Source organism: Peromyscus maniculatus, chromosome 13, assembly GCF_049852395.1.
Source record: "Peromyscus maniculatus bairdii isolate BWxNUB_F1_BW_parent chromosome 13, HU_Pman_BW_mat_3.1, whole genome shotgun sequence".
NCBI classification, from domain to species: domain Eukaryota; kingdom Metazoa; phylum Chordata; class Mammalia; order Rodentia; family Cricetidae; genus Peromyscus; species Peromyscus maniculatus.
Genome location: NC_134864.1, coordinates 31,154,107 through 31,172,002, shown reverse-complemented (window position 1 = coordinate 31,172,002; position 17,896 = coordinate 31,154,107). Strand labels below are relative to the sequence as shown.

General features: G+C 41.6%; 1 protein-coding gene across 2 annotated transcripts in view; it reads right to left on the bottom strand.

Moving 5' to 3' along the window:
- Positions 1-17,644, bottom strand: part of Yes1 (YES proto-oncogene 1, Src family tyrosine kinase) — a 71,559-nt gene extending 53,915 nt beyond the window's left edge. Inside the window, exon 1 of one of the 2 annotated variants that reach the window (XM_076549911.1) lies at positions 17,370-17,644. The gene's annotated coding sequence lies outside the window, so the exon portion shown is untranslated. Of the gene's footprint in view, positions 1-16,993; positions 17,243-17,369 lie in introns of those variants that run through there. The other variant, XM_076549912.1, reaches the window with a different exon arrangement.
- Between the last annotated feature and the right edge of the window lie 252 nt (positions 17,645-17,896).

The window sequence follows — 17,896 nt, the reverse complement described above, 5'->3', positions numbered from 1 at the left end:
TGGAGTTACAGACAGTTGTGAGCTGCCATGTGGGTGCTGGGAATTGAACCTGGGTCCTCTGGAAGAACAACCAGTGCTCTTGAGCCATCTCTCCAGCCCCTATTTAATCTTTTCTAAACCCAACTTCTTCCCCACTCTCAACCCCAACTGAGCCCACACCTGCAAGAATAGTACCTATCTTGAAGTTGCAAGAACTGATATTATATGCAAAAACAAACAAACACCACATGTCCCAACAAAAGCAGATATTTGCTTTCATTAGGACTCCAGAATGAGCCAGGTGAGAATAGTGCACACCTTTAATCCCAGCACTCCAGAGGGAGAGGCAGGAGGATCTCTTTGAGTTCCAGGCTAGCCTGGGCTACAAAGTGAGTTCCAGGCCTGGAGGGCTACAAAGAGAACTCCTGTCAAGAAAAACAAAAACAAAAACAAAACTCCAGAAAGAAAGAACATATCTGACCAGGTAGCTTAAGCAACAAGGGGACTTTCAATAAAAGTTACTAAAGTATTTCATGTAATTCAAGGTCAAAAGAAAAAAATTTGAACCAGAAACCTAAGTCCCACCTTAGAATGGAAACACACACACACACACACACACACACACACACACACACACACACACACAGTAAAGAAAAAAATTAAAAAAAAAAAACAAAAACTGTTAATATATTGGGTCTATTGGGTCTACCCAGATATCCCAGGAGGCACTCACTCACTATTTCAAAATTTAAGCAAATTCTCATTTTATTAGCAAGCTTAACTGCATCTGCAAACACATGTGTCTGCACCCAACCTTTTGTGAATGATTATCTAGATTAGGTTAGCCTCTAGGCATGCTACTGGCATATTACTTAGGTTAGGTTGAGGTGAGAAGATCCACTGGGCAGCATTATTCCATGAGCTGGGTTCCTAGACTTAAAGAAAGGAGCAATCAAGCTGAACACAAACATTGATCACTCTCTGCTTCTTGACTGCAGATGAAATGTGACCAGCGGCCTCAAGCTCCTACATCAAGACTTCCCTGTTCTAACAGACTGTCCCCCTGAACTATGAGCCATAATAACCCCCCTTCCCTTAAGTTGTTTTTGTCATGGTATTTTACGTACAGGAAAAGTTACTGAAACAGTTTAACTAAATGTTCCTACCAAGACTCATGTGGAAATTGTGAGGGATTAAGAGGTGGTACAGACCAAGCAGGACCATAAGATGTTTGCGAAAGGGTCCTCCTTTGAATGAATTAAACTATTCCTCCATTAATAAGCTAATGGTTTGTTTCGGGAGTGGGTCTCTTATCAGAACCAGTTTCAGTTTATCTCTTATATATTCCTCTTCCTATGTGATGCTCTGTGCCACTCCAGGACTCTATAAGGTCATCATCATCATCATCAAGGCCCTCATCAGATACAACCCCTTACCCCTGGACACTCCCAGCCTTCACAACAGTGCGCTGAATAAACTCTTAGTTTCTATAATCTACCACTCACTGTACTGTTGGTAACAAAAACAGACCAAGACAATGTAATCTAGTCACACGTTCCTGGAATTCTCAGGATATGATCATCTTGGAGAGCCAAAATCCATGGGCTCTCAAGTTTCTTCTAAAAAGGGGTGAACCATGTACATTTAACTTATGTACTTTCTCACATATACTTTTAAGTTACCTTTACCTCTACTAGCTAATAATATGCAAGTACTATAGAAATAATTTTACAATATGATTTTTAGGTGATAATGACAAGGAAAGTCCTCATGTTCAGTACAGATGTAGTTTGTTTCAACACACACACACACACACAAACACACACCCTGTAGTACTAGAGACTGAACCCAGTCTTAGGTGATGTTAGCAAGTGCTCTATCATTGAGCTATATCCCTAGCCCCTATATGACACATAGTTGGCTGTATCTGAGGATATAGAGCCCAAAGACAACACAGGGCCAACTGTTAGGGTCCAGGCACCATGTTTTGAGTCAAAATATGTCATGACTTAAGGTGAACTCTATACTAAGCAATACAACCTGTCCAAATTTGGATATTTTCATTTATTAATTTAACTCTCAAAGTAAAGCAATGAGCATCAGTCAAGAGAATTATTCTTCTTACTGCATCATAGATGAAATAAGCCAATAAGAGATGCCATGTTTCTCTTCCACTTTGAACTTTTGGAGTCCTAGTCATACTGGCAGGAAGCTGCCCTCTACAGAACAATTACCAAAACCACCAGGATTCAAAGATGGGAGATTTGAGGGAGTGGGGTTGATTTCCTTCTCTGCCACACCACCAAACACTGAAGCATTTTCTTCTCTTCCTTTGCTATAGTGGAAAAGAGATGCTAGATGACTGCTAAGTTTGAGCAATGCACTCAAAAGAACTAAGGAAACTTGGAGTAGGATCTTTGCCTATTATTATGGTTAGCTCAGAAAGTGTTCTGTAATATTCACTACTATAAATATCATTATTAACATACTCATGGCCATCCATTCTCTTAGTAAAATACATTGGCACTCACTGAATCAATACTCAAGGTATTTCAAAAGGACTACAAAAACTGAGTTGATAGATGTATATATTCCTAGCATAGGTAAAACAAGGTGACCCACTGCTTTCTTGAATGTCCTTTATGTGGTCTTTAGTGCTTTTTTTTTTTTCACTTTTGTGCATTTTATTGATTTTGTTGTTTAAATGCCCTGGTGCTGAGGGTTCATGCTGAAGTATGCATAAGTGCAATAAGATACTATGGAAATAACTTAAATAACCGAGTAAAGTCCTTGCTACCCAGGCATAAAGACCTGAGTTCTGATCTCCAGCATCCATGTAAAGACCAGGGTGGCAGAACACGCTTGCAATCTCAATACTAGGAGTATTGTGTGAAACTGTTCCTGGAAAGATGAGAATAAATGTCTACTCACCCCAGATAGGGAACCAATGACAGACCAAGTCCAGAGTCTACCAAAGTCCAAAGTGATCTAAAAAGTTTTCCTGGGGTTACTTATAGGAATATGGGTTAGGGCTTATTCATAAGACCAGAAATGACTTAAAGACAGCTAAGCTACATCACCAAAAGTCCACCCCAGCTAGAAAGCTGGAAACCTGGAGCACAATGCACAGCCTTGCAGGCAGCTCAACAGATACAGTGTCCTTTCGTGGTAGTCCACTGGTCTGAGCCCCTTATAAACAGCTATGTTGGTCTATGTTTCTTTCAGGCAGCTAGGTTGGTCTGAGTCTCTTTTCAAAAGACAGTACAGCTGGCAGACAGTCTTTTGGGTATCTTGGCTTGTCTTGAGACTTTATTCCTTAAGTACTCTTGGAGAATCTGGTCAGTTTCAGGGACTTCCAGAAGCTATTTTGAGTTTACTTCCTATCTAAGGAGCTTCCCTGCAGGATGGAGTGTTTCACCTCCTCTTAGAGCATCCTGCTGTTTCACTTTCCTTTTCACATCCTACACCTTAAGATTCCCTCTAAAATGGAAGGCTTTAATCTCAGAGAAAAATAACATACAACATGGAAGAAGAGATAGGAAGATCCTTAGAACTTGCTGGCCAGTCTAGTCAATCACTGAGCTGTGAAAGACCCTGTCTAAAAAGTTCAAAAGTAAATAAAAATATACAAATGTAAGAAGTCTAGGCTGTGTCTAACAGAGAAAACACAAGTGTTAGAAAAGCTGCATTCAGGCATGAATTAAAGTGTTATTTTTTGAGTTCGATGTTACCAAATCAATAATGTATATTAAGGTGTTTTTAAACGAAGCACACACAAAAGAGTTACATGGTATTTACAAAAGCTCTATTGAACCTAACTGTGGGTTTCTCCTAAGAAGCAAATGTTCAGTGGCTGTTAACTTAATGTTAATAGTAATTTTATAGAACATAACCAGAAATAATTATTTTGTGCTCTAGTTCTACTCTAGTTCTGTTGCTGTGATAAACACTCTGACCAAATTGCTTAAGGGATAAAGGGGCTTCTTTTAGCTCACAGGTCATTGTCCACCACTGTGAGAGGTGAGGGCCGGAACTCAAACAAGAACCTGAAGCAGAAACCATTAAGGAACACTGCTTCCTGCCTGGCTCAAGCTTAGCTACTTTTCTTAAATAACCCAGGTTATAGTGGTTTGGGTATCTTGGCTTGTCTTGAGACTTTAGTGGACTAGGCCCTCTCACATCAACCAACAATCAAGACAATACCTAACATACATGGCTACAAGCCAATAAGATCTGAGTAATACCTCACCGGAGGGAACCTTTCTTTTTGAGTGATCCTGTGCTGTCAGGTTAACAGTTAAAGCTAACTAGGATATTTTGTATATATGGTTATTTTGATGGAAAATACTGTTATAAGTAAGTTAAATGTTTTGTTTGATGCTGGTGCTGACCTGGTGCCTCATGTGATACGCACACACTGTAACCATCAAGTTAAACCCCTAGCTCCAAATATGTTTTAAGTGTGATACATGATTATCAATTTTTCCTCTTATAAGCATTTATGTAAGGAAAATCTAAATGCTGTTGTTTTAATTAATTTTTGCAGTGCTAGGGAGTGAATCTGAAAATTAGCATAACAAACCTGAAGAGATGGCTTAGCAAGTAAAGGCACTTGGTACCAAACCAGATGACTAAGTTTGTTTGATTCCCTGGGATCCATGTCTATGTGGTACAAGGAAAGAACTAACTCCTGAAAGCTGTCCTCTGGTTACCATGCACATAGCTTAGCAGGTTTTTACCTGGATGCATGTATACACACACACACACACACACACACACACACACACTTCAAGAAATATAATAAAATTTGAAATTTATGTGAACTGTATGCACACAAGTCAACATTTTAAATCTTATTAAAATGCAAACATTTTGATTATCAAAATTGTCACATAAAGCTTTAGAAGTTTCTAAGTAGAAAGCCACAAATACTATACAGATATCAGGATGAAAAAATGAGGACATGGCTGCTCCAAGGTATGGTTGAGGAAGTTTATTGTAGATCTGAGGGAGAGAATAGCCAGAGGCATCTTGAAGGGTCCAGACTGAGTATGGCCAGCAGACTGAAACTGAACCCGGTCATGAGAGGAGGGGTGGGGAAGGGGAGCGAGAGGAAGAGAAGGAAGGTGGTAAGCAGAACAAGAGGGAGCCATGGACCACGTGGCCAGGAGTGAGCCAGGAGACCACGAGGGTACAGAGCCAAATGGCTGCGTTATACAGGAATCTGAAGGAAGGGGAGGGGAAGGAGGAGCCCAGCCCTCGGGAAAGAGAAGTTTAGAGTGGGTGGTAAGTGAGGAGTGCTGGGAGGAGCCACAGGCACTGAGAGCTGTCCCAGGTTTCTTTGGGACCTGACAATATCCAACCTGTTTAACTGCCAAGCCATTCTGTGGCAAAGATAAAACTACCGTCCACTAAAATTTCATTTTCTCCTCCTACGTGCAAAGTTGTTGTGAGTAGCTAGGGGCCTGACAGAGACTATTTTTCCCAACTCTCCTTAAAAACCATCTGGTAAACCCATATGACTTGTTTACATTAATGTAATATAATAGGACCTGATGTATGCTATAGTTTTTAAGCATGGTCACTAGACATAAACAGAATGCTCTCACTGAAAATGAGTAACTGTGCTTAGGGATAATTAAGTACTTCTCTTAACATTTACATCTTCCTGCCAATTCAAACATCAGTCAAGTTAAATGCTTATTTGAATTTACTTAGGAGAAAATAAACAATGACACTAATTTGTTTCAGAATATTCCTTTACACTGTGTGAAGATGTGTTACTGTGACTGGTTTAATAAAGAGCTGAATGGCTTACAGCTAGGCAGGAAGAGGTTAGGTGGGACTTCTGGAGACAAAAAGTCTCAGGAAGAAGAGAGGCAGAACGCCAGCCAGACATGGACAAAACAGGATGGGCAGTACAGAGTAAAGGTAATCTAGTCATGTAAAAGAATGTAGATTTAAAAATATGGGTTAATTTAAGTCATAAGAACTAGTTAGGACAAGACTAGGGGGCTGGAGAGATGGCTCAGAGGTTAAGAGCACTGGCTGCTCTTCCAGAGGTCCTGAGTTCAATTCCCAGCACCCATATGATGATTCACAACCATCTATAGTGAGATCAGATACCTCGTCTAGCATTAAAGCCAATAGAGCACTCATATACATAAAATTTAAAAAAGCCTAATTTAAGCCCAAGCTTTCATAATTAATAATGTCTTCATGTCATTATTTATGAGCTGGCAGCCCAAAGAAAAAGTCTGCTGCACTAATTTACATTAGGTCTGCTATGCCAAAAAGTCAAATATTAAAAAAAAAAAATCTGTGGTTGTTTTATGAGTTTAGTGAGATATTTGTTGATGGGTCTGTGATAAGCAGACACTGCCAGCTGCATATCCTACATTCAAAAAACACTCCATAAGTGTCACTGTCTTGGATTCATGAAAACTTAGAGCTAAAATAAAACTTCCTACCCCAGGCAGCTTACATTTGAGTCTAGAGTTGGCACAACAACAGAGTAAAACTTGTCACTCTTCATATGAAAACTTACTAAGCATGGACAGTGATAAACTGCCGAAGTTATTTATAAAGGACCTGTACTGCATTTATTCTCTGTGGCATAATCATATTAGAAAGTCTAGCTGGTGTTCCCACTAGAAAATGATGTTCTAGCCTATGAGAGAGAACAAACGGTATAATCTCAGCTACAACTCAAGGCATGAAAGGAAGCCAAAAAAGACTTCTAAAGTAGTGAAGGAAACTGTCGAGAATTTAATACATGACCAAAGTAGCAAACAAAAATTCCATTTAGATCTTTAGATGGGAACTTTTTTCCAGATAGTGAAGAATTTGTATAGCAGTATGATTTACAGAAACAAACTATATGGAAGACAGTAAGAATTAAAATGATGAACCAGTGGGCCGGCTGCTGCTGCTGCTGCTGGTGCTGGTGGTGCTGGTGGTGGTGGTGCACGCCGTTAACCCCAGCACTTGGGAAGCAGAGGCAGGCAGATCTCAGTGAGTTCAAGGCCAGCCTGGTCTACAAAGCAAGTTCCAAGGCAGCCAGGACTATTACACAGAGAAACCCTGTCTTGAAAAACCACCCCCCACGCTCAAAAAAAAAATGATGAACCAATATGGAAGAACTACTGTTTCCTCCAAATGTAGCTTGATCACTTGGTAAATATCTAACAATAGGAAATCACCATCCAAAAAACGGTAACCTCAAAAACACCTCCTTATGTAGAATGATATAAACGTGGAGGGGATGAGGCCCCTGTCCAATTTGTTTCTATTAACTCATCTAAGAATAAATAATACATTTCAGCCATCAAAGCAATACTGCGTATTAGCAATACAAGTCAGAAACTCAATGTGTGTAGAAGCCCTATGAGCACATACACAAGTATTTTCTGTATACACAATTACATGATGGGAGCTTAACTATAAACAGACAGATTATATGTAGAGTATTATGGGCTTAAACCTACAGAAGGGCTACATGAATAAATAAATCATTTTTTGCATGCTTCATTGTTCTTTCAATGAATTAAATTTAGGGAGGAAAAAAATGCTGGGAAAACATGCTAAAAATTATCTCTGTTAATATGAGCTGGACGTTTATAAAGAATCCTTGTATCATTTTCCATGATAAACCCACAAACAACAGCATCTGATGCAAGAAGCTTCTTCCCTTAAAAAGTCAAGGATGGAGCCGGGCGGTGGTGGCGCACGCCTTTAATCCCAGCACTCGGGAGGCAGAGCCAGGCGGATCTCTGTGAGTTCGAGGTCAGCATGTACTACCAAGTGAGTCCCAGGAAAGGCGCAAAGCTACACAGAGAAACCCTGTCTCGAAAAACCAAAAAAAAAAAAAAAAAGTCAAGGATGGTGGCAGATGTCTCTAATTCCACCACTAGGGAGCAGAAAGCAAAGGCAAGAAGACTAAGAGTCTGAGGCCAGCTTAGGCTACAGAGCTAGTTCAAGGCCAATCTGATTACACTGTAAAGCCATGAATACAAACAAACAAAAACAAAAAAAGTCTAAGTGAAAATTTTTCTTTTCTCCCAATTCTAACAGATAAAATTTAAACTAGATAGAAAAGGACAGGGGGAAAACCACTGTTTCTCATTCCCAAGGAATAAAGGTCTAGATTAAAATCCTAGTTCTGCTAAATCATGAGCATGAATCTCTAGTAAGTCAATCATCATCGGTTGCTCCAGCTGTAATGAATATGTATGTCCATGATTTTTCTGCATATTTGGAAACATATTAAAATTCATATTAAATACGATAATCCATGTTAAATATTAGTATCCCAATAAACCTGTCACAGGACAGGCTTTTTTTCATTACTTAATGCCCAAGGAATAGACAGAAAATACAAAAGGACAAAATAAAGAGGAAAGTTATAAACTCAACATCATGCCAGTCATCATTTTCCCAAGCCCCTGTCTTCTTATTTTTGAAGCTTCTCTCTGTCCTATAGGGTTAGAGTAGGACACATCGAAAGTAGAATAGTAGGTATCAAAAAGCTTACTAAGCGCCAGGCCCCAGGTGAAGCTCCGGGAGTCCAATTGGCGAGAAAGAGGAGGATTTGTATGAGCGAGAATTGTTGAAACCAAGGTTGGATAAAGCACAGGGACAAATGGCCAAATGAATGGAAACACATGAATTATGAACCAAAGGCTGAGGGGCCCCCAACTGGATCAGGCCCTCTGAATAGGTGAGACAGTTGATTGGCTTGATCTGTTTGGGAGGCATCTAGGCAGTGGGACTGGGTCCTGTGCTCATTGCATGAGTTGGCTGTTTGAAACCTGGGGCTTATGCAGGGACACTTGGCTCAGCCTGGGAGGAGGGGACTGGACCTGCCTGGACTGAGTCTACCAGATTGATCTCAATCCTCGGGGGAGGCTTTGCCCTGGAGGAGATGGGAATGGGGGATGAGCTAGGGAGATGGGAGGAAGGGGGGAGAGGGAGGAGAATGAGGGAATCTGTGGTTGATATGTAAGATTGAATTGAATTATAGAATAAAAAAAAGAAAAAAGAAAAAAGAAAAAAAGCTTACTAAACAGGTGAGAGAGACTACGGATAATTCTTACTCAGGGTTCACTAGGAGTCTCGGTGATTCTTAACAAGATTAGGGGCTGCAAAGGTACCAAGGGGGTGACAGAATAGACAATAGGTTTATCTATCTCATACTTAATAATATTTGTAGACAAACATTTTATTAATTCAAAAAGTACATATTTAAAAAACAAAAAAAATGAAAGTTAAAAAGCACTCTACTACCAAAACACTGTTATATCTGCTTCTTAGCATTTTACAGGATAATATTAATGAACTACAAAGAAATCTAACCAGATAGGTTACATTACAGGAAAAGACATTCTGGGGAAATATTCCAATTTCAAAAAACTAATAAACTAGGAACACAGCCTACTTGCAATTTTTGGTTTTCCCCTAGGAAATCTATTCTGCAAACCTTCAAAGGTGAAGACTTCTAATACCCATGCTTGTTGTGTTCTAAATATTAATTATTTGTTCAAAGAAAAATAAATACCCTTTTCAAGGAGTTTACATTTCATCAATAGAAAGAACCCTAAATTGGGGCCAGTAGGATGGCTCATTGGGTAAAGATGCTTACCATGTAAACCTAGTAATCTAAATTCAATCCCCGAAACCCCAGTAAAGGTGGGAAGAGAGAACCTACTGTGTCCTCTGACCTCCAGATACATACTGTGCCCGGCATGTTTCTTCCCATCATGAATTCACATAAACATAATAACCAAAATTTTTAAAAATTAAATCTGAATTTTAATGACAATAGCTATTTTCCTGTTGCAGTGTGGCAATGTCCTCCTCATTCAACTAGCCATGAATTATCTGATAACTGATATCACAGCTAACTGCTTCTAAAAACAGTTAAGAAACCAATTTCTGCTGCGTAGTGGTGGTACATGCCTTTAATCCCAGCATCTGGGAGACAGAGGCAGTGGATTTCTGAGTACAAGGCCAGCCTGGTCTACAGAGTGAGCTCCAGGTAAACCCTGTCTCAAAAAACTAAAAAACAAGCAAACCAAAAAGTTTCAGAATTATCACACACTAAACACCACTGTCTTAGTTGGAGTTTCTATTGATGTGGAGACACCATAACCACAGCAACTTGTATAAAGGAAACCATTTCACTGGGGTGGCTTACAGGCTCAGCAGTTTAATCCATTATATTATTATTATGGGTGGTGGGTGTGCAGGCAGACACAGTTGCTGGAGAAGCTGAGAGTTCTACATCTGGATCCTCTGACAGCAGGAGGAGACTTGACACACTGGCCAGGCTTGAGCATCTGAGACCTCAAAGCCCACCCCAGTGACATACTTTCTCCAACAAAGACACACCTAGTCCAGCAAGGCCACACCTCCAAATAGTGCCACTCCTTAGGGACCAAGCATTCAAACACAAGCGTCTATGGAGGCCATTCCTATTCAAACCACTACAATCATCAAAATCCAAAAGTACTGTAATATCACACTAAAAACAGCTACCAACTTATAAAATTTACAACAGCCACATAATCACAGCTAATTCTACCAACCGTGAATCCCTAGGAAGCAGAAGTCAGGTTACAGCATTTTTATAATCAAAATTATCATAGTTTTTTTTTTCATTTAATGAATGGAATAACATTGTATTTGCTTGAGAAAATTCACTGGAAAGTCCATGGGTCATATTTTTTATTTTTATTTTTTTACCATTTCTATGTATTTGATACCTAATTTTATTATAAATTTCAGACTAAAACATTTTCATAAAAATTTATCAAAAAAAATCACAAAAATTTCAACAGTAGCAAAAGTAACATTTCACACATTATACAATAGTAAAATGTTATTAGAAACCATCTGGCTCAACAACCTCTTACCAAAGAAGTTCACTAAAATGACAAAGCTATGGAACTGGTCATTGTCCTAAGTGGAATCCTGTACACTAATTTAAAATAAAGCACGTCTTTACAAAAGTTCGTCATTTTTTGTTCTTTCCTCATACATCTCCTTCTCTGCTCCTTTCCATATGCCTGACTGCCATTACTTTCAGGTGTCCTTATCTGTAAAAACTAATCACATGAACAAAGGTTAGACTTCAATAAATCTGCCTCAGAACAATTCTAAGTATTAACTTATATATGTAAGCCATCAGCTCTACCTCATTTCAACTGCTCTTGAAGGCTAAGAAACTGTAAATTATTTAACAGACAAAAAGAGAGAGAGAGAGACAGACTGCTGAAACAACCTAAGACTCTATATATACACTGTTAGAAACACAGGCTGAAAACCAGACAATCTTGACGTTTCAGTGGTCAGCACTTTCCTTCCTGGACTTCCTGCCTCCCACCCCCCAACCAAAAAAAAAAAAAAAAAAAACCCAACACAATGTGTCCTAAGAACTATGCATTCCTTTACACACATCATAGCAAATGAGTACATTTCTTTCCTTTCATCCTACAGAGAAACGAACCTAAATTATAATACTGTCAGTTTTAGTACGATAAATTACCAAATGTATTTCAGACAAAAATCAGGATTCTTTTTTTAAATTATTTTTTTAATAATTTAACTTTATTTTATGTGTATTGGTATGAAGGTGTCAGATTCCCTGGAAATGGAATTACAAACAGTTGTGAGCTGCCATGTGAGTACTGGGAATTGAACCCAGGTCTTCTGGAAGAGCAGCCAGTGCTCTTAACCGCTGAGCCATCTCTCCAGCCCCCAGGATTCTTTTTATAAGTTAAGACTTCCTATATTCATTAAAACAGTTTAAAAAAAAAAAAAAAAGTAGGGCTGGAGAGATAGTTCTGTCATTAAAGGCTAGGCTCACAACCAAAACGTCAGAACTGTAAAAAGTATTTCTTTGAAATAATCTTTCCTAAAGACAAGTTTAACTTCAACTATAAGGAGTTTTTAGTTTATAAAGAAAACCTTCAAAGTTCTCACCTGCAAGATTGTAGATTGTTTAAAATTATTTTATAAAATGTAAACAAAACTTTGAGAGCATAAAAACTGACATTATTTAACTTTAATCTATAAAAAAAAGCACTAAGCTAATTTTATTAATTTTGGTAAAGAAACACATAAAGATGTTTGTTATGGACTTAAAAAGCCCACAGTTAGTTATATGGTTATATATCTGATATCTTTGATACAATTCGAAGATTACTTCTTAGGTTGGTGAAATGGCTGATTGGATAACAGTGAGTTCAATCCCAGAACCCACATGATGGAAGGAAAGAATATACAAGCTACACACACACACACACACACACACACACACACACACACACACACACACCTAAATAAATAAATACATAAATGCAAAAGCTTTTTAAAAAATTCTTTATGTGGATTACTATAAAACCGCCCCTTGCCACAGGAACACTATGTCACCTACTACAACAGCCACAGAAAGAAATTACATTTTTAAGAGAAATATGCTTTGTCATATGAGTTCTGTGGAACACACAGGAAGAGAATATCTTACCAGTCTCTTGCTAAGTGGCCTAGTGATAATGTATACTTGATCATGTTCAGTCTTCTGTATCTCTTCCTTCCTTAGGTTTACGCAACTCTGTCTAATCCCCACCTCAAATTGGCCAACCCCTGAACCACCTGGTATTGCAGGACTAGTAAAAGGAATTGTCCCTGCTATCTCAGTAGATAGCTGTAAAAAAGCAGTATAAGACACTGCGATTATCATTTCAGAGGCAACAAAATTTGCCCATGGCATCTTGCAGTCTGAAGTTTTCCATACATAGCTGATACTGTATTTGTATGTTGCTTTCTTCTTTTACTTTTGAGATAAGATAATACTAAATGGTCTAGGCTGGCCTTGAATTCCCATCCTCCCACATCAGCCTCCTCCCCAGTAGGTGGGAATACAGACTATCACGCATGGCGAGTACTTGTACTTGTTGAGGCTTAGTTCTCAAATACCAACAGTAAGAAAAAAGAATTTTGGATTTCTACTTTCAAAATTCAGACAGCAGGGGATAAGCTATGGGTAGCTAGTTCTAGAAGTAACTCCTCTCCAGGGTCTTCCACTTTTTGTTAGAAAGGAGAATGTACATTGGTACATCGGCAATCCAGTCATTCCGCCAAACACTAACAGTAGTTAAAGCAGAATGGAATAGTTTTTCTAGTTAAATGCTTCTTGAAACCCAACAAGAGATACGGAAGGGCTCTGCTAGGCAAGGAGATGAGGCACTGGGGCTTGTAATTCAGGCCTTCAGTATATCATGCTTGGTAATCATAGGACTCCCCATTTTTCTTGGAGTATGCTTCTCCGTCTTAAGGGTAAAGCTCAACTCAGATAAGGATCCGCTGCCACCAAGTTGGCTGGTCCCAAGACGACAGCAGTGCTACAGCAGCCGAGGACCCCTTGGCTCAGACTTGCTCAGAGGACACGGGCAGCAGCACTGGCTCTTCTCTTTCTCTCCCGACTATCACGACAGCTCCTTCTGCTAAATCTGCCTCTGAGTTTAGACACGAGTGGATGGCTCATAATCACCCAGCAGCTGCAGCTGAGCAATACTCGGCTAATTGTGGCACTGGAGCAGCTGAGGAAAGAAAACATATACCCTACGGTAGCCATACACAAATGGCTGTGCACGGTATTGGTGAAGACGGCAAGATCCTTTAATAGGAACAAAGCAGTTCCTTTGGAGAGAAGCAGTTGGCTCTTGCTCGAGGAGCTGTATTTATGTTATAAACCAGTTTAAACGTGAAACAAAGGTGACCTAGCCATGCGGCCCTCTGAACAATGGAAGATCTGACGAAAACTTCCTGTAAATACTCACACAAGGCCAGAGTAACAAACATCACCTTTACAACATGGCACAGTTCCTGTGACATAAGAACTTGGCACAGATGCAGTCTCTTCAGCGCTCCATTACAACAATGTAAAGCAACAAAATCAACAGCTAAAACGGCAAACCACTACACAGAATAAACAAGCAGCACCACGCAACTACTGTGCCCTTCCGAAACACACCACCACCGTCACAGCTTTCTTCGGCAGCCAAAGTGGGTTCTTTCTTCAGACTCTGCCCACCTCATAAAGTCTCTGGAAAGGAAAAATTACTACACAATAAGAATCTCATGAGAATATCAAAACTAACACTGAAATTTTTTAGTTAAAGCATTACTGCTCTAGGGGGACAAAACTGAGTCAAAGTCAAGACTTGCTATATCAATTTTGTCATGGTACCTGATTTTCTCCAAGTAGGTACTTGATTAACAGAACATCCATTCATTCAACAAACATTTTTGATTACTTACTATTTACTACTCCCATTTAAAATTAGTAAAGCACAACGCCTTCTTCCAAAGTATTAAAATAACATTAACAAAACCCCAGAATAGTTCTATTTCTATGAGAAATACGTTTTTTTTTTCAAAATTCTCTCATTATTGTACATTTGGAAGTGTGTGGTATTTTCAAGGCAGTTATACACAAAAGCTAGAATATGACAGTTATGATGCAGGAAATCTAAACCTGTCAGCAAAGGAGAGCCCAGGGAGTGTTCTAAAGTCAGTCACCAATGATTACATTTTTTAACAAACAGGGGAAAGATTAAAGGATGTGACAAGAAGCCAGGGTATCCCAGAACTTAAATTAGTAATTTAATCCAAACACCATCTGTACTGCATTACACTCAGGCTTCTTAAAACTATTTTCATGCAAAATATAAAACCCAGGTACAGAGAAACACACAAATGTAAGACTTGATGAATTACATTAAGACCTACACCTCCATGACCCCAAGGTTAAAAGACCTTTGCTACTATTTCAGAAGTGGGAGCCCTTATCAGCTGCCTCCCTCTCTCCCTCCCTCCCAATCTTTGTTTTTATGCAAATCACTTCCTTGTAGTTCTTTTTAAATAATAGTTTTATCACTTAAGTTTACATTTCTAGACACCAGAGCCTAGCAAATGCTCTTTAAAAAAAAATCTGCTTAGGCCTCTTTCCTAAATAATGGCAATAGGAGGTAACTATTTTTAAAGAAAAATTACCCACAGCAATAAGCTATTTATGGCTAGAACTATGCAAATTTGAACTACAAATAAACAAGGATTAGTAATACTTCACTTGTACTGGATCACTAATCTTTCAGTGTATCCTTTTATTTATAAGCACAATGAAGTAGAATTTTGTTTGCATAGACAGTGACTTTTTTGGGAGAATTTCCTCCACTAAAAACAAATTTTTGACTATATATTAATATTATCCTTTGACCATAAGACAAATTCTATACCTCTCTCAGGAAGACAGGTCAGGGCTGTAATTTCACTTTCAGTTGAACAGAAAGGAGTCAATTTTGTGGTGTGTGAAGTCAGCAAAAACTAGCTGCAAAATTAAAGCTATGATAGCATTACTGTGGTTATGGCAAAGTACATATTTTAAGAGCCCTTCTATTTTTTTTTTTTTTTTATCCTGGAGACATGGATACAAACTGTCTTGTATTTAGGTTTTGATCAAAGGCAATGGTTTTTGCTTTTTCAAATTGAGGACCCTCTGAAATGTCAACCAGTCTCTAAATTCCTCAATGAGATTTTGCTGATATTCAAAAAATAAGATATAGCTAACTGTTGACATGGCAAGAAGAAAAAAGTATTCCTGGTGAACAACTTTCCTACAGTCTGTTCTCTCACATGTGATGCATACCAGAACTCTGGGTTTTAACATTCCCTTATCTGTCCACGCAAAATGTTTCCTGTCCACAACCAGTGTGCCTGTTAATAGATTTGACATGTATTTCATATTAAATTCATAAGTCACATACGCTTACTTAGTAACATTTTAAATTTAGACATTTAACAGGCTATTTAAATGCACTTTCAATTGTCAAGACACTTCTGGTATGGTAATTGTATACGATAATGCACGAATAATCTAGACCACAGTGTCCTGTGAAATCATCTATGTGAAAACGCAGCTATAAGGCACACATACACAATAAACGACGGAGCTGCAAAGTTGCTGTACTGCAGACTTTTCGTTTATTTACTTTGATAACTGCCATTAATCATTCCACGACTGTTTCAATCACTTATGTTAAAAAAAATAATAACCACATCAAAACCACGCTGTGCCCCATTCACTACAGCAGTCCCCTGTACCAGAAACGATATTCCCACTTTCTTAAAACAACTCTTCCCCAGGTCCAATAAAGCCAAAGCTGGAAGTAATTATCAAGAAGAAAAACACACTCTCAAACAAAATCTTCATTAACCCAGGATAGAGAGCCGAGCCCAACAGGAGTTGAGTGGCCGAGAGTGGCATGGTACCTTCAAAGTGGCCGCTGAACACAACATGTCCCAACACCCTCCACCCCAAACAAAGGAAAAACTTTATTAAAAAAAAAAAAAAAACACGTCGCGGTTTTCAATCAAACCATGCCTACTCGCCAGCCGCTCACCCACTCGCCCCTCACGTCCTCCCCCAGTCCTCGCTCCGTGTCCGGACCGTCGCTGCGGGGCGTCAGGCAACCCAGACCTCTAAAAAGCCGCTAGGACGAGAAGGGGGCCACTCCCCTGCCTCCCGCTCGCCCCTACTACGCCCTTTAGGACGCGGGGTGCAGCAGCAGCAGCAGCAGCGGGCCCCTTGCAGGATCGGGAAGGACTGGACGGGGCGGGGACCGGGGCTGGGGGGCAAGCAGGTAGCGCGCCCAGGAGACACGCCCGCCCGCCCGTCCGTCCGTCCGTCCATCCGCCCGCCCGCCGGCCGGACCGATCGGGGGAAGGGAGAAGTTTCTTCTCCTCAACTTCCCGACACTCCCGGCCCGGCAGACGGAGGGCAGCAGCGGCGGCAGGAACCGCGGCGCCTGGAGAATCCGGGGAAGCAGGAGGACGGACACCGCCGCTGCCGCTGCCGCCGCCGCCGGGGCCTAGCACTCCCCGGGCCGGGCCGGGCCGGGGTAGGGGAAAAGGTTCAGCAGCCTCCGTCGCGAGGCCCCGCCGCCAACTTTACCTGCCGTCCGGCCGCGCTCGGGCCCGGGTCGCTGCGGGCGGGGAGAAGAAGGTGGCCGGCCGAGGCCGGCGGACGCCCGCGGGGGCCCTCTCCGGTCTCCACCTCCGGCCGCCTCGCACGCCGCCGCCGCCGCCGCCCGGGCGCCGGGAGGAGAAGGAGGAGGCAGCGACGACGGCACAGCCGGCCCCCGGGACGCGTTAGTTGTGGAGGAGGGAAATCCCGGGCGCCCGCACCCCGCGGTCTCCCTCTCTCCTCCTCCCTCTCCTCCTCCTTCTCCTCCGCCTCTCGCCGCCGGCCCCGCCCCTCCGTTCCCGACGGTGTTGGGGGGGGAAGCGGCTGCGGCTACCTGCGCGCGCCCGCCCGCTCGCTCGCTCACCGGAACTCGCGCCCTGCTGCCGGCTTCCAGCGCCTTCCGGCGCCGGATCTCCGTGCGGGGGTCCGCGGGCGGCTGGGAGGCCAGGCCCTGTGTGTGTGCGTGTGTGAGTGTGTGTGCGTGTGTGTGAGTGTGTGTGCGTGTGTCACGCCTGCCGGCCCAACATGGCGGCGGGGGCTCCCCGGCGGGCTCCGGAGGGGGCGTGAGGCGAAAGCGAGCGGCCCAGGCCTGCGGCCGCCCTTCCCGCCCGCCCTCCGTGCCGCACGCCGGCCAACCGCGACGGGGAGAGGCGGACGGAGCTCGGCCCCGGCTCTCCGGAACGCCCGAGCGGGGTGTGTGTGTGTGTGTGTGTGTGTGTGTGTGTGTTTGTGTGTTTGTGTATATGTGTGTGTGTGTGTGTGTGTGTGTGTAGCTTTGTTGGAGCGGGGTGTGTGTGTGTGTGTGTGTGTGTGTGTATGTGTGTGTGTAGCTTTGTTGGAGGGGGTCGGCCCCGGCTCTCCGGAGCTCCCGAGCGGTGTGTGTGTGTGTGT